The 25,812-nt window shown below is 45.4% G+C and overlaps 1 pseudogene; it reads right to left on the bottom strand.

Moving 5' to 3' along the window:
• Positions 1-2,750: 2,750 nt before the first annotated feature.
• LOC117023783 (60S ribosomal protein L26-like) lies at positions 2,751-3,240 on the bottom strand (annotated as a pseudogene).
• Positions 3,241-25,812: the final 22,572 nt, after the last annotated feature.

The raw sequence follows: 25,812 nt of genomic DNA, 5'->3' as shown, positions 1-25,812 counted from the left end.
GCAAGGACTGTTTGGGTCACTCTGTTTGTCCAGAACCCATGGGTGCAAGCTCACTGGCCCATGTTGGCCCATTTGGGCCTCGGTTCTGGGCTCAGAACTGTGTTAGGTAGAATCAGTCTTCATTTTAACTATCTGTGAAATGGAGTTAGTAACGGTCTCTGCCGCATCTGGAAAACGGGAGCAGAGGGTGAGATGAGGCCTGTGAAGGGCCTGGAACTATTTCTCAGTGAGCTGAGTCCCAGGGGCCTGGATTCTCACAATGAGCGAGGAAACGCTCTTTTCTGCTGCCATCTCCTGTGAGTTTTAAGAATAATACCTGTTTGGCATGTCACCTGGAAAAGCTATTTTCTGCTGCCGTCTTGTGTGCATCTAGGGAATAACACCGCAGTGGAGGTCGGGAAAGGCTCTTCATTTCAGTCTTCTGAGCCAAGGTGTCAGACCCAGGCCTGTGCCCCAGGTGCAGTCATCTGTGCCCTGGCAGCTGCCTGCAGGAATGTAGAGTTCTAGAGGTGAAACCTGGCACTGGGCTTTGCATCCCTGAATTTACTACCTTCCCTTACCTGGCTCTTACCTAGGCTGCCTTATGCCACCCTCCTCTCTGGCTCCTGACCTTCCCCAGAGCCGTTTTTTAACTCCCAGTGTGCTAGAGAGCCTCTGTAAGTCACCACAACTGGGGGCAGTGGGGTGCAAACCAAAGATTTATTTTCATGTAAGAGAGGCAGCCCAAGAGGACCACTCAAAAGGAACCCAGGTCTGAGACCCGAAAGCCTGGGTAAGGAAAGGCCCCAGGGAGGCCTGCAGGGACAAGACTGTAGCCCAAGGGAGAGCTGGGGAGGCAGGCTATGGTGGGATCCCAGGCTCTGGCCTGGGCGCTGGGGCTGAAGGGACCTTGGGGCCTCCACTCCAGGTGCAGCATTTTCAGGGGGAGCTGAACACCAGGCTCCTCCGGCAGCTTTGCTGGAGCAGCCTCCCCCCAGCACAGCTGTGGTAGCTGGACCTGTCTGGTGGTTTGGGGTAGGGTCCCTCAGCTTTTCCCTGGCATAAGGTGTCTTGTCCAAGGCTGGGGCCACTCGGGTCCACAGGACTGCCCTGGTGTGGGAACTTCAGTCCTGGGGGGCCTAAAGGCTTACATGGAAGACCTGGGAACACAGTGCGGAGTCAGCCAAGGACACCCCAAGAGATCCCAAACCCATAGGCCACGCACACACTCAGCAACCTTGAGGTGGCAGCAGCTCAGCACCCCACACCTCACACCCCACATTCTCCATCTACTTCTGTCCTTGTCTGACCTCCAGTCTCTGTCAACACCCGTCTTTTTCTGACTAGGGACCTTCCTTCATCTCTAGCTCAGGATGTCTTGTCTACCCACGTTCCCTTTCTATCTCTCTCCCTCTCCTGCATCTTGGGTCTCTGACTCTCTCACGTGTGTGGGCTTCCCATATGTACATATGAAATCTGCTTATATTCTCTTCTAATCTGTCTCATGTCTGTTTGATTATTGGAGCAGCCAAAAGAACCTGGAAGGTAGAGGAATGTTTCTTCCTCCCCCACATAAACAAGTAATCGGATATTTAATAAAAGATGAGATTTGGGAGTACAGATTCTCAGGAGCTGAATGATTAGATCAGTGAAATATGGAACAATCTACGAATGTAACTGCTGGATGTGAATAACTTTTATAGTTTCAAAGGCGGGGAATGGGCGACTAATAGCACCAAAAATTTTGCCTGGGGCCAAACTGACTTTACGCTGGTGGTAGGAAACCCAAGACTCAGAAACAGCCTTTGAGCCTCCCCCTTTCCTCCCAAAGAGATTCATACAGAAAGACTTACTTTAGGAAAGGAGCCTTGGCATGAACTCCTTAGCACGAGGATGGGAAGAAGCCAGTGGAGCTTGCTGATCACCCCTCCCCCACGTCCCTTTATGTTCTGGGTATGCCTAAACAATTTACCCTCCCCCTCTCCCCACCAAAATAATTAATTTTTAATTTAGGAAGAGTGTGCCACTTTTCCTAAATTACCTGCAAAACACCCAATCTTACTTACCTCACTGTCCTTGAAATTTTCATGTGCAAGTGAATTCCCCATGCGCATATGTTAAAATTCGATTTTATTATTAATCTGGTTCTGTTAATTTGATGATATAGTTCAGCTATAAGAAGTCGTTACCTTAGGCAGAGAGAACAGGGCCACTGGGAGAGGGGGAGAAAGGAAGGAAGATGTGAGATGAAACAAAGGAAAGAGAGAGCATTCCTAAGAAAAGGTGCAGCCATAGTTAACTGTAATGGATTACAAAACTATTAGCATTATAGGCAGGGAAAACGCCTAAGAAACGCTACAGATACAGCTAATTGTAATGGGTTATGATCCTATTAGCATTGCGGTCAGGGAAAACTCTCCACCCCTTGTGTCCCGGTGACAGTTCCTACTAGGGAACCCCTCCTCAGATAGGAGGGAGTCGTCAACAAAGACACACCCTGGGAACACACTGGAGACGCCTAGATGTGACCTGTGACTCCACCCTTGAATATTTGGCGCCCTCATTCAAATATAATCCTAAATTTTCTTTGCTCAGCTGCAGTCACTTTCTTCCTGCACTTATGTACTGCATTTTGGGACTATATTTTCTTTTAATAAATGCTTGGCCTGCGTGGCTTTGTTCACGAGGCTTTGTTCCTACATCCTGGAATGCCTACCCACTCTCCCACAACACACTTAAAAGGTGAGAGCAAAATAATATATTTTTTTTCATTTTAACAGTTTTTAATGAAAGCTGTATATAAGATTACTTTATTCCTGCATCTTCTCAATTGTTTCTTCCTTATATTTGCGCTTTTCCTTTCCTACTTGGCGAGATTTGGCTGTCCGTTCAAGAATCTTTTTGCGGTCTTTGTCCCGCTTTAGTCTGGTGACAACCCCCTTGCAGGGGTGAATGCCCACAGGAACTGCCATGCCATTAGCCTTCTCCCGCTGCACTCGGTCAGTGTAGATGACATACTTCTTCCTGTAAACCTGGACTGCTTTGCCAATTTGCTGCCCTTGGTAGTGTCCTCGGACAACCTGGATTCATCATCCTTTCGGATGGGCATCGATCGAACATTGTACTTCTGTCTCAGCTCTTTGGAAAGAGGAGAAGACATAAACTTCCTGCGAATGTGGGAAGGTGCATTGAAATGTCTTTTACAGTTCTTGCTCCGGTCAGAAGTCACAAAGGGGCTGAACTTCATTTTGGCCGCTGGCGCTTCAGCGATGGCCGCAAAAGGGAAGAGAAAAATAATACATTTTTTAAGCCCCCACAGGATTGGGGAGTCAGCCAGGAGAATTACTGGCTGGGGCACTACTAGCTCCTGGAAACTGCTGTATCTGAGAACTGAAGGACCTCTGCACGTAGAGGTAAGCGGTGTTTTTCTTCAGCCTGCCAGCCTTTCTGGTCTATTTCTGCGGGGTTGTGGAGAATGTAAAAGTGCTGCATGTCCTTTTCCTCTCTTCTACATGTGGACTGTCAGGAAAAAATGTTTCTGAAGCTAGCTTCTCAGGAGTAGCGACTCACAGGTTTTCTTTATTGAAACTTTCCTCCCAGAGGTGGTCATTTTTTTGTGTGTGTCTACATCTCTTGTGTCATTTTTCCTGACAAGGAAATACCACAGAGACAGAAAGAAAGCCTTTGGCATCCTTGGTTAAGCTGTAAAAAGGCTTTTTGGTTTGAGTAGCTATTAAAATCCTACCGTCAGTGACCAGACTATGGATCCTTAGAATTCGAAAAACTTCAAACTCTGAAAATCTGTTGAAGAACGTTCATGAAAAAGAAGCCGTTTTATTGGACCTTAGAGAAAGAGCACAAGTTTAATACAAAGGAATACAAGGAAATTTAACTATTCTTAAGCTTTTGATTTAGTTATTCAGCTTCCTGGGTCTTACAGAAGCTAATATCAACATTCGGTTTGAAAAAGGCAGAAGGGAAAATCAAGAGAAGTGCAAATATTAAAAAACTTTGGCTATATAAGATTATGAGAATTGGTATGTTGAAACCAGCTTTAAAGGATTTAATAACCTATCAGAAACTTGAGAAAAATGGAAGCTGATTTTTCAGTCTGATAGAAATGAGAAGTCTCAGCGTCTCCCCCACCCCACCCTCTGCCTAGTAGATCTGAAATGGACACACAGCCCACAACTGCCCCAGGCCCGCTGAGCTAAACAACATAAAAATTTCAAAAGGGGCAGTTTTAACAATACAAGCCTCCCTCCTCCAGCCTGGCTCCCCTTTTCCTGCCTCCTTAAAGACTGTGAAGCACAAATAAAACCCTGAGCACAATCCCCTTAGCAGTAGACAGACAGGAAGACTCCATGCAGGAGCTTCACAAAACTTAAACCCTGGCCACGTGTGTTCAGCTTTTCCTGAATTACTGTAAAGCTCCCAATTCTTTCATCTAAAGCTAAGAAGCCCACTGCCACCCTTGTCTAAAATGTCATATTTACCCTGATTTCTTCTCACTGTCTTTGGAAGTGTCATGCTTCTGTGAATCCTACATGCACATGTATTACAAATTCCTGGTCTCTGTCCTAGCGTTGGGTAGAAGTTAGAAGGGTGTGAGGCCTTGTCACCTCTCTGAATTTACATTGACAGAAAATATATTGGTGAAGCTAATTCTTGCACCTAGAGAATCTAGAGTCTTCTTATTCTTTCCCACAGAGATGTTTTCTCTTTTTCCTGTGTGGGTATTTGCGTGTCCTTTGCCCTAAGAAGGAACTAAGGCCATGGGACAGAACACAAGCACAGGCTCCGGTAGCCTGGTCGTTGGAGTCGGCCCTACAGGCTGGGAGTTAAGTGGCTCTCTCCAGACCAAAGTCCTATGGAGTCTGTGTCCCGGGAAGCTTGGCTTTGTAACCAAGGAAGCTAATCCTCTCCATCCGTTGTCCCCACCATCGGCCAGGTGCACTTGCTCCATTGCACCTGGTGGCCAGTGAGAGAAGCTGGGGTTCCCAGTGCGCCTCGCCTGGCTGCGCCAGCTCCCAGGGGATTGTTCTGAGGGCCCTCTGCCCATAAGGGCCATCGGTCCCCCCACCTTCCTACATGTTAGTGCTGGTCAGATCCCGGTCAACCGGATAGCACCTGCTCAGGGCCACAGATTAGTGGGTTTGGGGCTGGAGAGTGTAGCCTCACAGTTGTGGGAGACCTGAGACACCCGTCCCCCCCGCCATCGACCTACTGCCTGTGGATGTTTATGACGAGCCCCAGAAAGCAGTTTCCAGACTCTCGGCCTCATGGGGAAGTGCTGGCGCTGGTAGTAGATGGCCAGTCAGCTGTGGCTGGTTGGCCGTCAGCTGTAACCAGGAGAGCCAATTGGCCACTAATATAACTGCCCGAAGCGGCTACGGAGGGAAGTCGAGGAGATAGGATGGGAGACGATAAGGACTGGAGGAGAGTCGGTCGGTTGCAGCAAAGTGGACAGCAGGTCGCACGTCGTGTAAACCCAGCCTCCAGTGAGACCACAGTGATAAGGTTGACACACCACCTATGGCTCCGTGGGTGTTCCTTTTGTGGCCTCACCATGCCTGCGTTCTGTGTGGGGACGGGGAACCAGAGACCCGCGCCGGACCCCCGTACACAGTGATGAAGGTCGTGCTTCCTCGACTGTCTTTGGGGTGACCCTTTGGCTCTGGGAGGGCTGCTTCCTCTGCACTCGTGTAAGAGGCCTCTGGCTTCCTCCATGGACCTGAATTGTAAAGAGCTTTTGTGTCTCACTATTTAGACCTCACTGGTCCATGTACAGATGATGGGTCCTTGGAATGGGAAAACTTCTAAAATGTGTTAAGAGCTCTTGTGACAACCAACTGTTTTCTTGGTAAAACATCTCATTGTGTTCTCTATAGTTATTACTAATCCTGTTAATTTGTGATCTCTGTGTGAAATCAGTTTGTGTTGTGTGTGTGGTAAGATGTTTTGTAGCTCCAGATGGTGTTACCAGTTTGTGGTATTGATTGGCTTGAACAAATTAAATGCTATTGTCATGGGGAGGACACTGCTGGCTCCGCCATTTGTCCTGCAGGGCAGCCTGCGGGGTCTCTGGTCCTGCTCCCTGCATAAGAACGCGGGATATGGCTAGGCGAAAAGGAACACCCACGAGCCATAGGTAGGGGAGTCATACCACTGTGGTCTCACTGGAGGCTGGGTTCACACGACGTGCGACCTGCTGTCCCTTCTCTCCTGCCAACCAACAGACTCGACTCTCAACTCCTGACTGGACTCACCAACCAGCGCAGCCGCTGCAGTATATCAGTGGCTAATTGGCTCAACTGGTTACAGCTATGGTCAATTAACCACAGCCGACGGCCATCTACTACTACCCAGCCACCTTTCCACGGAGGCCGAGAGCCTGCAAACTGCTTTCTGAGACTCTGTCCCCACACTCCACCGTTACAGGGTCTCGCCTCACAATTTTCGTGACAAGCATCTTTCGAGAGTGTCCCTGTGTCATATTAGCCTGCAGGCACCTACGGACGGAAAGAAACATGTAGTCCTAGGAACCAACAATGTCAAATCCCTTCCATCTGGGAGGATACACGATAGCTTTTTGTCCTGGGAAAGGAGGGTTGCTGCCACTGGCACTTTTCCCGGTTTGTGGTACCAAACCTTTATGGCAGTGCTTGGGGTCCCTTGCATAGTTTCAACATGTAACAGAACAGGGGACCCCATAATAGGCCATAGTGAGAGCACATAGGTCCCCGCAAAATCATCCCAGTATCTGGTCCTCCGTATACTACAGTCACTTGTGGTGGCCACTCAGCCACCAACCCTGGCGTCACTTGCAAATCATGAGTCAAACCGGCCCCCCATGGGGCAATCAGGCCCAACCACCGACAGTGGGGGCTTTTGACCTGCCAGGGCCAAGTCCATTGCTGCCGTTCCCCTGCTTTCAAGCATGTGGGTGCTGGCAGCAAAATGTTTCCATTTCTGCCATAGCCTGGCTTTAATAGAGTCTGACTTGTGGTAACTTGTAACTGAATGGGAGCAGCTGTTCGATGTAGCAGAGCTTCTACTGGTGCGGGCCCTCCCTTCCGTGGTCTCTCATTCAGGACTCTCAGGACATCCCATAAACGCGAGGCCAGTCACGCATCATGGGAGGGTGTTTTGACACCCGGAGACCTTGCTTCAAAAGGCCGTTATAGTGTTCAGTCATGCCAGCTGCTTGTGGGTTATACGGAGCATGAAACAACCATTGCACTTCCATCCTGGCAGCCCAGCGCTGCACTTCTTGCCCCGTAAAATGGGTACCCTTGTCACTTTCAATGACTTGGGGGCGCCCATAGAGGGTGCACAGCTATGTAAGAGCGACCATTGTATGCTGCTGATCCGCAGCCGGACACGGCCAAGCAAACAAACCTGTGGCAGTGTCCACTGCTGTGAACGCATACATAGCATTGCGGGCCTTAGGTAGGGGTCCAATGTCATCCATTTGCCAGCGACAGACACAGGGAAAGGGTTAGGGACAGGAGACGGACAGGGTTAGGGACAGGGACAGCGACATGGTTAGGGACAGGGACAGGTTAGAGACGGACAGGGTTAGGGAAGGGGACATGGTTAGGGACAGGTCAGGGTTAGGGACAGGGACAGGAACAGAGTTGGGGAAGGGACAGGCACAGAATTGGGGACAGGGACAGGGAAAGGGTTATGGACAGGGATAGGGACAGGGACAGGGAGAAGTTTAGGGACAGGGACAGCGACAAGGTAGGGACCGGGCAAGGGACAGACACAGGGAAAGGGTTAGGGACAGGGACAGCGAAATGGTTAGGGACAGGGACAGGGTTAGAAACAGGGACAGGGGTAGAGACAGGGACAGCGTTAGAGAAAGAGATAGGGTTAAAAAAAGGGTCAGCGACAGTGTTAGGTACAGGGAAAGGGACAGGGTTAGGTACAGGTACAGTGACAGGGAAAGGGACAGGGTTAGTGACAGGGTTAGTCTCAGGGAAAGGGTTAGCGACGGGCAGGGAAAGATTTAGAAACAGGGACAGGGACAGGCTTGAGGAAACAGGATTAGGGACCGGGACAGGGACATTGTTAGGGACAGTGTTAGGAACAGGGTTAGGGACAGGGACAGAGATAGTTACTGGGAAAGTGGGTTAGGGACAGTGACAGTGACCAGCACAGGGTTAGTGACACGATTAGTGAGAGGGACATGGACAGGGAGAGGGTTAGGGACAGGGCCAGGTTTAGGGACAGAGACAGAGTTATGGACAGAAACAGAATTAGGGACAGGGTCAGTGACAGGGACAGGATTCGGTACATGGACAGGGATAGTGTTAGGGACAAGGTTAGGCACAGGGACATGGTTAGGGACAGGGACAGGGTTCGGGACAGAGTTAAAAACCGTGACAGGGATAGGGTTGGGGACAGGGACAAGGAGACAGACAGGAAAAGGGACAGGGTTAGGGACATGAACAGGGTTGGGGACAGGGACAGAGACAGGGTTAGGGACAGAAACGGGGATTGGTTTAACAACAGGGACAGGGACAGGGACATGGACAGGGTAGGGAAAGGGACAGGGATTGTTAAATTTTATTTGCACAATTAGGAGTTTGATTTGCACACTTATGAGTTTTTTTTCACAAGGTGAATTTGTGAAAAACACATGCGTGAATTTGATTTGCTGCAGGCCCAGTTTGATTGTTAAAGGGTGAATTTGATCTCCGCTGGTGAGAATTTGTTCGCACAACTGATATTTTGATTTGCACAAGGGTATACTCGATGTACACACCTATGTAGTTGATCTGCTAAAAGGTGAATCATTAACACATGGAAGATTTTTATTTACATAAGGATGAATTTGATTTGCACTTGGTTGAATTTCATTTGTACAAGGCAGATTTCCATTTTCAATATTGTGATTTAGATTTGCACACCTGTGAATATGTTTGCACAAAAGTGAATATGATTAGCAAAAGTGTAAATTTGATTTGCACACTTATTTGATTTATACAACGATGTATTTAATTTCTACAAGTTTGAATTTGATTTGCAGAACTGGAGGTTTGATTTGTACACCTATGAGTTTTGTTTTCACAAAGGTGAATTTGTGAATAACACATGTGTGATGATTGATTTGTTGCAGGGCCAGTTTAATTTGTTCAAGTTTGAATTTGATCTCCGTTCGTGAGAATTTGTTTGCACAACTGATACTTTGTTGTGGATTTTATTTGCACACTTTATTTCATTTCTACAACGGTGAATTTGATTTCTACAAGTTTGAATTTGATTTGCACAACGATGAGTTCAATTTGCACACGTTTTTTTGATATTCACAATGTGGAATGTCATTTTCTGATTGGAGATTTTCATTTGGCAATACTAGGTATGTTTTGCACATTATGAATTTAACTTGCACTAGGGTGCCTATGATAAACACAAGGGTGAATTTGAATTGCACAGGTGTGAATTTGATTTGCACACTTATTCTTTTAATATACCGAGGTGAATTTCATTTGCAATTGCATAAATTAGTGTGAATTTTATTTGTAGGAATGATACCTTGATTTGTGCATATTTAATTGATATTAAGAATGTCGAATTTGATTTGCACAACTGGGAGTTTGATTTGCACACTTTTGAGTTTTACTTTCACAAAGGTGAATTTGTGAAAAACACATGCATAAATTTGATTTAAGGGTTGACTTGATTGTTCAGGGGTGAATTTGATCTCCACGCGTGAGAATTTGCACAAGTGATACTTTGATTAGCACAAGTGTGGGTTTGATGTGCACACTTTGATTTATACAATGATGAATTTGATTTCTACAAGTTTGAATTTTATTTGCACAACTATGAATTCGATTTGCACACGTTTATTTGATAGTCACAATGTGGAATTTCATTTTCTGAATGGAGAATTTCATTTGGCAACACTGAGTTTGTTTTGCACATGTGTGAATTTGAATTGCACTAGGGTGAATATGATAAACACAAGAGTGAATTCGAATGGCATAAGTGTGAATCTGATTTGCTTCAGGGTCAATTTGATTTGTTCAGGTGTGAATTTGATCTCCACTCTTGAGAATATGTTTGCACAAATGATAATTTGATTTGCACAAGTGTAAATTTGATTTGCACAACTCTGTAATGATTTGTTCAAAGGTGACATTCATTAAAACATGGATAAATTTATTTGCATAAGGGTGAATTTGATTTGCACACTGGTGAGCTTGATTTGTACAGGGGTATTTTCTTTTGGAGAGTTGTGATTTAGATTTGCACATGTGTGAGTTTGAACAATGTGAATGTGATTTGCACAAGTGTGAATTCAATGTGATTGATTTGCTGAAAGGTCAATTTCATTAACACCTGAATTTGATTTGCATTATATATTTGATTTGTACAACAATGAATGAGATTTGCACAATTTTGAACTTATTTGGCACCACTGTGAATTTGATTTGCACACGTTTATTTGAAGTTCACAATGGTCAATTTGATTTGCACAATGGAGAATTTGATTTGAAAAATTGTGAATTTGATTTGCACATGTATGTATTTGATTTGCAGTAGGGTGAATTTGATAAACACTGGGATACACTAGAATTGCACAAATGTTAATCTGATTTGCAATTGCACAAATTTATTTTTCACAAAGGTGAATTTTATTTGCACGAATATGATTTTGATTTGTGGAGATTTATTTGATATTAAGAACGGTGAATTTGATTTAAACAAGGGATAGATTTGAACATTTGTGAATTTGATTTGCACACTTATGTATTTGTTTTGCACAATCATGAATTTGGTAAACACATGGGAGAATTTGGTCAGTGTAAGGGTCAATTTGATTTGCACTCATGTGAATTTGAATTGCATATGGGTGAGTTTGATTCGTACAAGGGGAATTTCATTGGCAAACTTGTGATTTAGATTTCACATGTGTGATTTTGTTTTTTAATTAAAGTTTATTGGGGTGACAATTGTTAGTAAAGTTACATAAATTTCAGGTATATAATTCGGTATTACATCATCTATAAATAACATTGTGTTTTCACCAGCCAGAGTCAGTTCTCCTTCCATCACCTTATATTTGATCCCCCTTACCCTCACAAACCAACCCCCTCTCCTCTTACCCTCTGGTAACCACTAAACTATTGTCTGTGTCTATGAGTTTTTTCTCATTTGCTTGTCTTGTTCTTTTGTTGTTTTTAGTTTATATACCACATATCAGTGAAATCCTATGGTTCTCGACATTTTCTGTCTGACTTATTTCATTTAGCATTATAATCTCAAGATCAAGCCATATTTCACAAATGGTCCTATTTCATCTTTTCTTACCGCTGAGTAGTATTCCATTGTGTATATATACCACAACTTTTTTATCCATTCATCTATCGAAGGACATTTTGGTTGTTTCCATGTCTTAACCACCATAAATAAAGCTGCAATAAACACTGGAGAATATTTGTCTTTATGGATAAATGTTTTTAGATTTTTTGGGTAGATACCCAGGAGAGGGATTGCTGGGTCATATGGTAATTCTATTCGTAATTTTTTGAGGAACCTCCACACTGCCTTCCATAACGGCTGCACCAGTCTGCATTCCCACCAACAGTGTATGAGGTTTCCTTTTTCTCCACAGCCTCTCCAACACTTGTTACTATATTTGTCTTGTTGATGATAGCCATTCTGACTGGGGTGAGGTGATATCTCATTGTGGTTTTTATTTGCATTTCTCTGATGGTTAGTGATGTTGAGCATTTTTTCATATGTCTGTTTGCCATTTGTATGTCCTCTTTGGAGAAATGTCTCTTCAGGTCCTCTGCCCATTTTTCAGTTGGTCTGTTTGGTTTTTTGTTGTTGAGTTGTATGAGTTCCTTGTATATTTTGGATATTAGCCCCTTATCAGAGGCAATGTTGGTTGCAAAAATCTACTCCCATTCAGTTGGTTGCCTCTTTATTTTGTCGATGGTTTCTTTTGCTGTACAGAAGCTTTTAAGTTTCATATATAGTCCCATTCATTTATTATAGCTTTTACTTCCCTTGTCTTTGGAGTCAAATTCATAAAATGCTCTTTGAACCCAAGGTTCATAAGTTTAGTACCTATATTTTCTTCTGTGCAGTTTATTGTGTGAGGTCTTATGCTTAAGTCTTTGATCCATTTTGAATTAATTTTGGTACAGGGTGACAGAGAGCAGTCCAGTTTCATTCTTTTGCATGTGGCTTTCCAATTCTCCCAGCACCATTTATAGAAGAGGATGTCTTTTCTCCATTGTATGTTTTTTGCTTCTTTGTCAAAAATTATCTGTCCATATTGTGTGGTTTTATTTCTGGGTTCTCAATTCTATTCCATTGGTCTATGTGTCTGTTTTTCTGCCAATACCATGCTGTTTTTATTATTGTTGCCCCATAGTACAAGCTAAAATCAAGGAGTGTGATACCTCCAGTATTGTTTTCTTTTTCTTAGTATTGCTTTGGTTATTTAGGGTCTTTTGTGGTTCCAAACAAATCTGATGATTTTTTGTTCTATTTCTTTAAAAAATGCCATTGGGATTTTGATGGGGATTGCATTAAATCTGTATATTGCTTTCAGTAATATGGCCATTTTAATTATGTTTATTCTTCCAATCCCTGAGCATGGAATGTCTTTCCATTTCTTTGTGTCTTCTTCAATTTCTTTTTAAAATGTCTTACAGTTTTCAGCATATAGGTCTTTCACATTCTTGGTTAAGTTTATTCCTAGGTATTTTAATTTTTTTTGTTGCAATTGCAAAAGGAACTGTTCTTTACATTTCTTTTTTTGAGATTTCATTGTTAGTATATAGGAATGCAATGGACTTTTGTACGTTGATTTTGTAGCCCGCAGCTTTCCTGTATTCATTGATTGTTGCTAATAGTTTTTTGGTGGAGTCTTTAGGGTTTTATGTAGCATCATGTCATCTACAAAGAGTGACAATTTAACTTTTTCATTCCCAGTTTGGATGCCTTTTATTTCTTTGTCTTGCCTGATTGCTCTGGTGAGGACTTCCAACACTATGTTGAAAAGCAGAGGTGATAGGGGACAGCCCTAAACGTAGAACAAAGGGTTTCAGTTTTTGACCATTAATTATGAGATTAGCCAGGGCTTGTCATATATGGCCTTTATTATGTTAAGTATTTTCCTTCTATACCTATTTTATTAAGTTTTAATCATAACTGGAAGTTGTACCTTGTCAAATGTTTTTTTCTGCATCAATTGATATAATCATATGATTTTTGTCCTTTATTTTGTTTATGTGATGTCACCATTGATGGATTTGCGGATGTTGAACCATCCTTGTGCCCTGGGGATGAACCCCACTTGGTTGTGATGAATAATCTTTTTAATGCATTGTTGTATTCGATTTGCTTTTTGTTTAGGATTTTTGCATCTGTATTCATCAGAGATATTGGTCTGTAGTTTTCTTTTTTTGTGTTGTCCTTACCAGCATTTGGTATCAGGGAAATGTTGGCCTCATAAAACGAGTTAGGGAGTACTGCCTCTTCTTCAATTTTTTGGAACAGTTTGAGGCAGACAGGTATTAGATCCTCTTTGAAGGTTTGCTACAATTCACTAGTGAAGCCATCTGGTCCCGGACTTTTGCTTTTGGGAAGGTTTTGGATAACAGATTCAATTTGTTTACTGGTGATCAGTCTATTTAGATTTTCCAGTTCTTCATGATTCATCCTAGAAAGGTTATGTGTTTCTAGGAACTTGTCCATTGCTTCCAGCTTACTGAATTTGGTGGCATATAGTCCTTCATAGTATTCTTGGATGATCCTTTTTTTCTGTGGTGTCCGTGATAACTTCCCCTTTTTCATTTCTGATTTTGTTTATTAGTGTCTTTTATCCTTTTATCTTAGTGAGTCTAGCCACGGGTTTGTCAACTTTGTTAATCTTTTCAAAGAACCAGCTCTTTGTCACATTAATTTTCCTATTGTCTTTTTGTTCTCTATTTCATTTAGTTCTGCTATGATTTTTGTTATTTCCTTTCTTCTGCTGACCCAGGGTTTCATTTGTTCTTCTTTTTCTAGTTCTTTAATTTGTAACGTGAGGTTATTTATTTGGGATTTTTCTTGTTTCTTGTGATAGGCCTTTAACGATATAAATTTCTCTCTTAAAACTGCTTTCGCTGCATCCCAAAAATTTTGGTAGGATGTATTTGTATTCTCACTTGTTTCTATGTATTTTTTTATCTTTCCTATTATTTCTTCTTTGACCCAGTCGTTCTTTAAAAGGATGTTGTTTAATCTCCACGTGTTTGTGGTTTTTCCTGCTTTTTTTGCAGTTAATATCCAATTTCAAAGCCTTGTGATCAGAAAATAAGCTTGGTATGATTTCAATCTTTTTAAATTTGCTGTGGCTAGTTTTATGTCCCAATATATAGTCTATTCTTGAGAATGTTCCATGTACACTTGAAAAAGAAATGTATAGTCTGATGTTTTAGGATGAAGTGCTCTATAAATGTCAATTATGTCCATTTCATCTAATGTGTCATTAAGGGTGCTATTTATTTATTTTCTGTTTGGATGACCTATCCATAGCTGTTAATGATGTACTTAGGTCCCCTATAATTGTATTGTGGTCAATTCCTCCATTTAGTTCTGTTAGTAGTTGCTTGGTATATTTCAGTGCTCCCTGATTGGGGGCATAAATATTGATGACTGTTATGTCTTATTCTGGTAAGGTTGTTTCTCTATTGTTTCTTTGCCTTTTTGTTGTTGTCTATTATTTCTGTGTGGTGGTATTCTATGATGTTTTTCTCTGTTTCTTTTATTACAGTGTATATTTCAGTTCTGGATTTTTTTTGAGTGGTCTCCGTTAAGTTTATGTAAAAGAAAGTTTGATATTTAGAGTATCCCATTTTCTTCAGCATGCTTACTTTCTCCATTCCCATATTCCCGTTCAGGCCTTCACACTCCCCCTTTTTATGTTTCGGTTGCCCGAAATTGTCCCTATTGATGGTGGTCGAATAGCCTCCTTTAGTATTTCTTGTAGTGCAGGTCGTGTATTATAAAATTCCCTCAGCTTCTGTATGTCTGGAAAGGTCTTTATTTCTCCTTCATATCTAGAGGATATCTTTTCTGGGTATATTATTCTTGGCTCATAATTTCTCTCTTTCAATGGTTTGAATATTTGGTTCCACTCTCTCCTGGCTTGTAGAGTTTCTGCTGAAAAATCTGATGACATTCTAATGGGCTTTCCTTTGTAGGTTACCATCGTCTTCCCTGGCTGCCTTGAGGATTCTTTCTTTGTCGTTGACTTTTGACAGCTTCAATACAATGTTCCTTGAAGAAGGCCTGTTGGGATTGAGGTAATTAGGTGTTCTATTTGCTTCTTTGATTCGAGGATCCATGCTTTCCACAAGTTTGGGAAGTTCTCATCGACTATTTGTTTGAATATACTCTCTGATCCCTTCTCTCTTTCTTCTCTTTCTGGTATGCCCATTATTCTTATCTTGCTCTTTCTGATGGAGTCAGAAAGTTCTTGTAGAATTCTTTCATTTCTTTTAAGTCTCAAGTGTCTTTCTTCTTCCATCCATGTCATTTCTAGATTTCTATTTGATGTCACTGATTCTTTCCTCCATCTGGTCAACTCTACTACCTAAGCTGGCTATTTCGTTCTTCATTTCTTCTATTGAGTTCTTAATCTCCAGAAATTGTATTTGGTTCTTTTTAAAAATTTCAATCTCTTTGGTTAAATATTCACCAAACAATTCACTAGTGAAGCAATCTGGTCGTGGACTTTTTCTTTTGGGAAGGTTTTGGATGACTGATTCAATTTCCTTACTAGTGATCAGTCTATTTAGATTTTTCAGTTCTTCGTGATTTAGCCTAGGAAGGTTATGTGTTTCTAAGAACTTGTACAGTGCTTTTAGCTTATTGAATTTGGTGGCATATCTTTGTGTTTCTGAGTTCATCAAACTGCCTGTCTGTGTTTTCTTGAATCTTGTTGATTTTTTTAAGAACCGCAAACATGAATTCTCTGTTATTTAAGTCCCATATTTCCATATCTTTAAGTTCGTCTTCTGGAGACTTTTCATTTTCTTTCTGAGCTGTCTTGTTGTCTTGATTATTCATGGCCATTAATGATTTATTATTTCTCTTCCTAGACATCTACAGGAGTGGGTTCTGCAACAGGTTCATAGAAAGAGGTTTTTCTTTTGTTTCCCAGTAGGTGTTGGTAGAATGTTTTATTTTGTATCCGAATGCAGCCTTTTATTCTCTCTCACACTGTAGTGTTATGTTTTCTCTGCACTACTCCAGATTCTCACACAATGGGGGATTCCCTGGAAGCAGGCTTCTCCTCTGTGAATAGTCGGCCTTTGTCATACAGTACCACCTCCGTGGGGGGGATGTGGAGAGCTTTTGAAGTTCCAAAGCTCTTCCTGCCGCAGATTCACAGTCTGTGTGCTTCAGCAGCTCTGTTTACTCCTGCAGGGATCCACCCATATAGGTGGGGACAGGGGCGGGGTGGTTGTGAGAGGTGGCCAGAACAATGGTGGCGACCACCACCACAGCCAGTTGCTTCCACAGCTTCCTTCCCTTTGCCAGAACTAGTTGGGCTGTGAGTCCATGTCTGCGGACCACAGTTCTCAGAACTGCAAATATTCAGTTCTTTTGATCTGACACTGCTTCTCTTCCGCTTCTAGCATTGGGCAAGGTGTCGGCAGGGTGAACTCTGGGAGGGTAGGAAGGAGGCAGCTAGTCTCAGTGCCTAAGGCTTCCGTTCTCTGCTTGGCAGTGAGGTCTTAAACCACCATTTTCAGCCTTCTTCCCTCAGTCTTTGCTCCGAGGTCTCTGCCCTGAGCGTTGGGTCCAGCTGTGCTATATGCTGTTCCCTCAGCCCTGTGAGCTATTAGCAGAGTCCTTGCAGTCCAGGTTCTTCCCTCTCCCACGACTGTAGTAGTTCCGGGATGCAACGAGCTCAGAGCACCAAGCTAGGTCTGCGTCCTGCGCCCACGCAGTCCAGTCTCTGCACTTCTCCCTTCCCTCCTCCCCTGCTCGCGCAATTTGCCCACCTTTAGGTGATTTCAGTAGTGAGCCTCTTGGTCTTGCCTGTCTGCTGTGCAGGGAGTCATTTGTGGAGTTACAGTTGTTCAATTTGTTGTAAATTCCAGGGGAGATTTCCAGAGGCTCACTTCACGTCGCCATTTTTATGATGTCCAAAGTATGTGTTTTTAAATATTCAGTGATAAAAGACAGATTCTCTTCCAAGGAGTCAGTGATTAATTCACTTCATTCATACGAATGGAAGCCAGAATGTCGGTGAATCATACTGTCGATATGGTGGGGAAGTCAACCTAGAATTCTTTTAAGAATGAGGAGGAAATAGACATTTTCACATACAAATAACAAATGTTAGAAAATGAAAAAACATACCATTTACAACAGCAGAGTAAAAAGAAAAAAATGACTTCCCTAGGAATCAACCTAACAAAAAATGTGTAAGACCTGAAGAAAACTATATAAAACGTAGAGACCGAAACAAATGAAGGATGTGTAAGATCAATGTACTGTAGGTTATGTTGGAAGGATAACACATTTACCAGTCAATGCAACGTCAATGAATCCCCCCACCCCAGGGTATGCGTGTGCACCTATGCACGAGTGCATGTAACTTGGAAAGCTGATTCTAAAATGCATATGTAATGTAAAGGAAAAAAAGGGCAATTCAGGGAGACCTGGCTGACCACCCCCTCAGAGCTTGGTTCATTGAAGACAGGGTGGTATCTGTGCAGAAAGCAATGTAGAGACCAGTGAGGGGGACGAGACATGCCAATAGAAAGTCCACGGACACTAAAGTTTTGGCAGACATGATTGGTGAGTAGGGATGGAAAGATTTCATAATAAATGCTGCTGGAATAATCTGGTACCCACTTGGGAAAAACATGAATGAGATTAAAACCCTGCAAGCACTCTTCACAGAAATCAACTCCAAGTCGATAAAGATAAAAACATAAGGAAAATGTACACAAGTGTTTAGAAGATAATATTGGAAAATATTTTCATGTGTTCTGGGTCTATAAAGATTTGTTAAGTGGGATTTATTTTTTTTTTAAAGACAATCATAAAAGAAGATGCATAAATGAGACTACGCTAAAACGAAGAACTTGTGGTTATCAAAAGATGTCATTAAAAACTGAAAAGTCACACCAAAAGTTGGAAGAATGTTTGTAACACAAGGACTGTCACCCAGAATATATAAATAATATTGCCTTAAAAGAAACGACTGAGTGGGACTTCATGGAGGAGCTAACCTGAAGGGCCAGAAACACACAAAAAGTTTAAGTGTGTGAGTAAGCAGGGAAATGCTACCTGAAAGCACACTAGGTCCATGATACGCCCACCACACGAGCAGATGAGTCTCAGGGTCCTGAGCACTGGCAAGGGGGTGAGAAGGAATGGCACTGCGTTGCTGGATGGGGGCTGAGGCACCACTTTGCAGACAGGCAGCGGCCTGTCCTGCAGCTGACCACCAGCTGCCCGAGGCCCACGGCTTCCCATCCAGGAGTGAGTCTCAGAGAAAGTCTTGCCTTAGCGCACGAGGAGACCTGAGAGTTGTTCACGAGAGCCCCTAGCTGGGAGCAGGTCAGATGCCCAGCAGAGGAGGCCAGGCAAGCAAACTGGACATTCATGAGACGAAATGCTGCATCACTTTGGAATGAGAGTATGTCACATGGAGTGGGAGAAGCTAGAAACGTGTGTGCTCGCATTTCAGCCAGGCAGGAGACAAGGCGTGTGCTTTGGAGAGGCGTGCCACATGAGAGCGGTTCTCTCGGTGTTTGTGGGGATGGGGGCAGTTCCTGTACTGGCCATGAGGGAGGGAAGGAGAGGAGAGGGAGATGACCAGAGGACACACAGGAGACCCTGCATGCTCACATGGGCTGTCACGCTCTTGTGTTCATGTATACAAATGTTTCACGCACTCTCCTCTTGAAAGTTTGACATATTTCACAATAAGAACAGAAAACCACCTGTGTGGAAGACATCATTCCTCAGCTTCCTGGCCACCCCTCCCAACGGGCAGGGGGCATGCAGTGGGAATGCCACTGAAACCCAGCTGTGAGTGGGCTCTGTGGGTAAACCCAGGTGTTCTCCCAGGAGCGGCCCCATCTCCCGGCAAGGTGTGCCAAGAACCTGGCCTTGGTCTCAGTTGCAAATAGAGACAGGCTCTGTTCCCATGTGCCCAGAACTTGACAGTCCCCCTCCACCCTCCCTCGTGGCACTCACAGTGACTTCCCTTTATTCTGCAGAAGCTTGGAGAGGCCTGTGCCGGCCCAGCTGCTGATACCTTCTGCTCCTGAACTCTGCATGGCTGCAGCCAGAATGGGCTATCACAGCAGCCCAGGGAAGCCCTCGCAGAGAGCCAGAAGGCCCCGAGTGTGACGTCCACCCCCTTTTCACCCCAAAGGAGCTGGAGGAGGCACAGGCCATCCCGAGGTGTGCGAGCCCAGCCAGCTGTCAAAGCAGGTGTATCAGTGCTGGACCGAGCCATCCAGCCAGGCAGGCCAGGGACGGACCAGGACCCACGCATCTCCGATCCACAGCATGGAGTTTGGCTCTGCCTCCAGGGTTTCTGATGAGCCCGAAGCGGGCACTGCACTGAGTCCCCAGAGGCCCACACCTGAAGATTCAGAGCTTCTGGAGGGAGTGGGCCTGTCACCCCCAAGATGCTCTCCCTACCCCTTCACCCCCACCATGGGCGTGGTTTCCTAATTGGTAATGCCCTTTAAAATATGGCTTCCAAACTGAGTAAAATGTCCACTTTAAATCCACTTTCCTCCTAGAATAATGTAGCCATGGTTATTTCAGCACATTTCAAGACCATGTTTTTACTTTTGCTGATTACTAATGTTGATAAGTGTATGAGTTTAAGTAACTTTTAAGGACATTCTTCAGGAAGTGTTATAGAAAACAATAAAAATTAATCTTAATGGCAATAAACTTGAAATCAGTCTTAGGAAATTTTAAATCTTTAGCTTTCGGGTGGCCATTTCAATGGAGGGCTGGCAGGGAGCCGGTGTGGGACCCCATTCCTGCCCAACCCACCTGAGCCACCTGTCACACATGCTCCCAACTGTGTGACACACAATCTACTCAAGAAGCCAAAGGGAGCAGCCAGGGTCAGAGATGACAACCACCAGGAGACCAGAACCAGAAAGAGCATCTGTACTGGGTGACAGTGCACCAGAACCTCAGAATGTGACTTCATGTGGAAAAGGGGTCACTGCAGATATAATTAGGGACCTGGACATGAGATCCTCCTGCATTATCCAGGTGGCCCTAAATCCAGTGAGAGTGTCGTTGTGAAAGACACAGGGAGGAAGACACATGGGGGTGGGGTGGGGTCGGGGGGCACATGAAGATGGAAGAAGAGGTTGGAGTGACAAAGCCACAAGCCCAGGGACACCTGGAGCTCCTGGGCTGGAGGAGGCAGGAAGGTCACCCCTAGAGCCTCTGGAGGGAGGGCAGCCCACTGACCCCTTGACTTGGAACTTCTGGCCCCAGAGCTGTGCGAGGATTTCTGTGGTTTAAACTGCCAGCATGTGTTCCTTTGTTCCCTGGACCCCAGGAAAGTGTCCTACAAACACAGATGATTCCAGCTTACCTGCAAAGCCTCTGTGTGCCCAAGGTGTAGACACATACCTGCCAACTGTGAGCCGGTTCTAACAACCAGAGGGTAGAGGGAGGTTGTCCACGTCTCAGTGGACCAAGAGCCAGGGTGCAGTGTCCAGCAGGCAGGGCGAGTCTGACTGCCCACCCAGGATAAACCGCACAATTCTATCGTGAAAGGGATTTTTCCAGCCTGGTAAGACCCTGTTGCACCATTTTAGGTGATTCTCTAAGTGTGGACTGTTTCTGTTATGAAACAACACACCCTTGAACTCACAACAAAATTTCACTCTCAGACCACCAGGAGTGTTCACGAAGGGGACACACAGCAACCCCAGCTCGGGCCACTGACAGTCCAGGGGCAGAGGGAGCCCCAGGTCTGAAACGCTGGGCGGCAGCCCAGGCTCCACCCTTGTCTGGGGCCGGTGTGCTGAGCCCGCTGGCTCAGGGCCCTGCCAGGCACCCTCCTCCCACACCTCGCCCCTGCTCCCAGGTGGCCCCGGTCCTGTAACATTTCTGCTTCTGAAGCCTAGTGCTCACCTCCCACTGCACTTCTACCACCGGCAAAATCACCGTGTTTATGTCAGAGCACTTGTGCAGGTTCTGAAAAGTGGACTAAACAGTCACCTGGCTGATACGATGATGGGAACATAACAGTAATGCTTTTATTTCATTTGCACTGTTGATAGTCAGTTCCTGGCCACAGCAGTGCTTAGGGCCCTGTGGACACAGAGAAGCCTAGCTTCAACCTAAACAGCAGAAGCGTGAGGCGGCAGAGCGGGGACTCGGGAGACACACATGAGCTTCCCTTTCTCCTAGATCTTTTCAGACTCACCTGGCTCTGGAGTGTGGGACTTTTCTGAGCCATTAGAATGAGAAGCCCATTTTCGGGCCAGTTTTGAGCAGCACTGGAAATGAGAGGGGTTGAGAGGTCCCAGGCCCACTGCGGGGTGGGGTGGGGGCTGAGCACCAGCCGCCTGCCCTCCGCCTGCCTCTCCCTGGCTGCCTGAGTGCAGGAAACAACCTCCTCTCACTCGTGAACTGGTGCCTTGGTGGACAGCCAACACCCATTGCCCCTTCTCTGGCTCCGCACCCCAACTTCCTCCGCTGCCTTTGCCAGTCTCCCTGACCTGGCTGGGATCTGAGGTGAAGCCTGAAACTGATCCCACATGCTGACCCCTGCCACAGGCACTTGGGTCTCAAGGGACATGCTGCCAGCAGGACACCTGGGGGTGGTGTGTGGGCGATCTGCAGCCAGAATGGTGAGGCCCGACCCCGGTGGTGGTTCCTTGACCAGCTTCAAGGGAACCACAGCAGTGAAGTTGGAAGTGACCAAAGATCACCCTCCCCTAGGAGGCTGAGCCTCTCAACAGCCTGAGGAGAGCCTTCCACTGAGGGGTCCTGGGAAGGGGTGGGAGAGGAGTGCGGGGAGGGAGGGTCAGAGGGAGACCCCTGCACCCCAAGTCCCAGCACTCAGGCCAGTACCTCCCCATCGTCCTGCCCCCCCAACCGCCTGCTGAGCAAGTAACTTGTGCTGAAAGCTGACACAGCCCCTCCCCAGCGCACAGCCAGCCGGTGGGCAAGGGGCACGAGGAGAAGCGGGAAGAGGCTTACAGGACGGCGCTTCTCGCACAGGCAACTGTAGTCACACAGCAGCCTAGCCAACTGACCCCCGTGTCTTTCCTTAAGGAAAGAAGAGTCTGTGAGACTGTGCCTTTCTGGGACTCGGTTCCATCCTTGTGTTTACACCTTATGTCTCTCTGTCTGGTCCCCAAAAGATGGTTTGCAGCCAAAGATGGGTAAGGTATCTCACGGGAGATACAACCTAAGCCAGGTGGGAACCGAGTGGGGACCCCTGATGAGCTGCCTTAGAAAAATATGGGAAGGGGCCTTGCCTCCCCTTCCCCCTGCCTGGGAAAGTCTGTTGCCGGCTCTGGCTTTTCCCTTGCACCTGTTTGTGAGAGAAGTCATAAATACAATAAAGATCAGTTCTCTCACTTATCTCAACGGAGCTGTTACAATATGAGAGACTTGACCCTGAAAGGTACATACCTTAGGTTAGACATCATGGGACCTTGTGCTTCGGCTGTTTATAGACAAAGGGTGATTGGAATAAACATTTTTCTGCTATGATGTATGAGTCTCACAGACTGTGTAAGAAACAATGTTACTCTCTTGTATTTGTATACCTATATAAAAACCTTCAGTCGGCCTTATTCTGGGCTCCAGTCCTCTGAGACTGAGAGACCCCTGGCCTCCTGAGAGATTTAACTGCATTAAGTCTCTGTTTGTTTCTTTCTTAAAAACTTAACCCAAACCATCCCTTCTCGCACCTTCACTGCCCGTGTTGCGCTGGACGTGACAGGTAACCAGAGGATGCGCACATCGTCCTTCCCGAGGAAGAAGGCAGGCCTCAAGCCGGAGTGTGGGTCGAGGTGGGGTGCAGCGGCTGCCTGTCTCGGGGAAAGGCAGCCCAGCTGTGCATGGTGCATGCTGCCCAGCACAAATGTGCTTCCCCACAGTGGTGCTGCACCCAAGTGCTCACTGCACTGACCCTGCCCTGTGACCCGCAACTTGGAGTGTGGCTCTACTCCCCGCCCCAGTCTGCACCTGATATGGAGAGCTTTCTCACTGTAAAAACTTTAAGTCTCCTTTTCCTCAGTGTCTTAGCTCCGGAGCCCCTGGTTGTTATCATTTTTCAGATCAGTTTCTTAATCAAATAGATTGTTTTTAACCTGAATCATAGAAATCTACCCCTGCTGTAGATAAGTACCCTAACGCTTGTTGATGCTTGTTGACGACAGTCATTGTGACCCCGTGCTCTTTCCAGGCCCAGCTCCCGGGTGAACGATCACTGAATGGCTGGTTAAAGCAGCAGAAGCCCAGGCTCCGTGCAGCGGGGCAGCCTTCCCATCACACGGTCACCTGCGCCCATGGCTCTGCATCCTGGTTCTTGGGTCAATGCTTTCAACTCTATTAACTAAACCTATCTCTCCTCCCTTAGGGACGACGGGGCTACAAGTGATGCCCCACCAAGACTTCCAGTACATGCCAACCACAGAGGCCAACCTGCTCCTCCAGGTGGATCTCGATACCCCTTCCCCACATCTAAGATCAGATAGTCCCGTGAATCCCCAATAGGCAGGTACAACGGTCACATTCGGTGAGAAGCAGGTACAGAAGAGATCTCCTGTCCCTCAACTTCCCACAGAGACTTATAGGGATCAGGTCTCTCAAGGGGGACATAAGGCAGGCAGTTAGAGACAAGAATTGGGTCTCCAAGATGCCTGGATACGTCAGGTACATACCTGCATGTCCAATATAGCCTATGGGAAATAACAGCCCAAAAGACCTCTCTCCGCCCAAACTTGCCCTTGTTTACCATAACCATTAGCCATTATCAATCACAGGTATCAATCAAACAGCTCCACAATTAGAGAGGAGCAGCCCATTCTATTATAGAAGAGAAGGAAATAAAAACTCCAAGTCCTCACCAGTCGGCGCCTTTTGAGCCACTCTGCTGCTCAGTCCTGCCCACTCCTACCTCTTTGGAGTGTACTTTCATTTCTAATAAACTGTTCTTTCACCACTATATTTCTGTGTCTCATCCAATTCTTTGCTCGAGGCGCCAAGACCCTGGATACCGTTCTAAGAGGGTCTGCTCTCCGGGAACACGCCCTCGCCCGGAGGCTGCCAGGCATTTGGAGCTGTTTTGAGTGCCAGTCTGTGGATGCAGGGGACACAGGCAGGAGTGATGGTGGTCCAAGTGTGTTATGTTTGCTTGCCAGCAGGCTGTGGAAGAATTCACGAGTCAGGTAGAAATATAGAAGGAAGATTTATTAAAGTAAGAGGAGGGTCGGCTGGGCAAAGTCTGCTGGAAACTACTGCCCTGAGTCTTTGTTTGGTCTCAAGTTTTACATTTTCTAACCAGGATGTAAATTTCTTCAGCCTGTGGTGGAAATTTCTATTGAGTTCCGCTTTGTCAGTTGGAGAGGGGAGGTGCGGTTAAGCCGGTTGTCACCACCGCCTCCTTGCATGTGTTATATAGTTTTAAGTTGGAGCCTGGAGTGGATCCCCTCGCCCAAGTCACAGGGCCAGCACCGGGCTGAGGAAATAGAAACATTGAAACTGGTCTGCATAGTAAATGTACAGGAAGCAGAATCATTAACAGTTGGTGGAAAGGAAGTAAAGAAAGAAAAAAAGCTTTCAAAAAGTCCCAAGCTAAATTATACTTGTTAAATCAAATTATACCAGAGACCCAAATCTCAAAACAGAAGATTTAGTGCCCCCATTACCATCCCATTTAACAAACAGAACCCTTCCTCTTCTTCTTCTTCATGAAAATGCTTCTTTCAGAATTAATGATACAGGAAACATATTTTGGAAATATTACTTCTGATCTTAAAAAATACATAGAAAATGTAGTTTTTGACTAACGAGAACTTTCATAAGTACAATTAAACTTGAGGTTAAAAAAAGAAAAGCAAGACAATCACACTTCTGCTGTGATCATGGCAGTCTTGGTCATTTGGACTAGCCTTGTCATCATTGAGGACAACCAGAAATACTCGGCAAAATATATTTAAGATCACTTTGAAAGCATTTGAGAGCTAACGAGATAATGAGGAGATACTGGCACGAGGTCCAGAGACCGACAAAGATAGAAGCTCGGAGATGTGAGTGAGCCCGCATTAAGGGCTGCGTTTCCCTGAGTAGTGTCTGCCGTCCCACAGTGGGTGCCTGGAAGCTGTGTATGCCAGCCGAAGGGATCTGCGGCACAGAGGCATCCAAGTCCGGGCCCATGAAGAATGGTAAGAGCCTCGTGGACTCTTCTCACTTTGGGTTGGGCCCCAAAGGCTGGACCCGAGAAACAGAGTGAAACAGTGAGGAGCGGCTTCTTACGGATGACCAGGAAAGTGGTTTCCTGAGGTGGGATCTACTCCTGGTGAAGACTGTGGAGACTGTTGAAATGACAACAAGGGACTGAGAAGATCACATAAACTTAGTTGGTAAGGCAGTGGCAGGGTTTGAGAGCATGCACTCCGATTTTGAAAGAAGTTCTGTGGGCAAAACATTATCAAGCAGCATCTCACATGCTACAGGGAAATCATTCAGGAAAGGAAGAGGCAATAGATGTGGCAAACTTCATTGTTGTCTTACTTTAATAAATTGCCACAGCCGCCCGTCAGCAGCCACCACGCTGATCAGTCA

This window comes from Rhinolophus ferrumequinum, chromosome 6 (assembly GCF_004115265.2).
Source record: "Rhinolophus ferrumequinum isolate MPI-CBG mRhiFer1 chromosome 6, mRhiFer1_v1.p, whole genome shotgun sequence".
NCBI lineage: Eukaryota > Metazoa > Chordata > Mammalia > Chiroptera > Rhinolophidae > Rhinolophus > Rhinolophus ferrumequinum.
The sequence above is the reverse complement of the archived record's forward strand: the minus strand, read 5'-3'. Positions and strand labels throughout refer to the sequence as shown.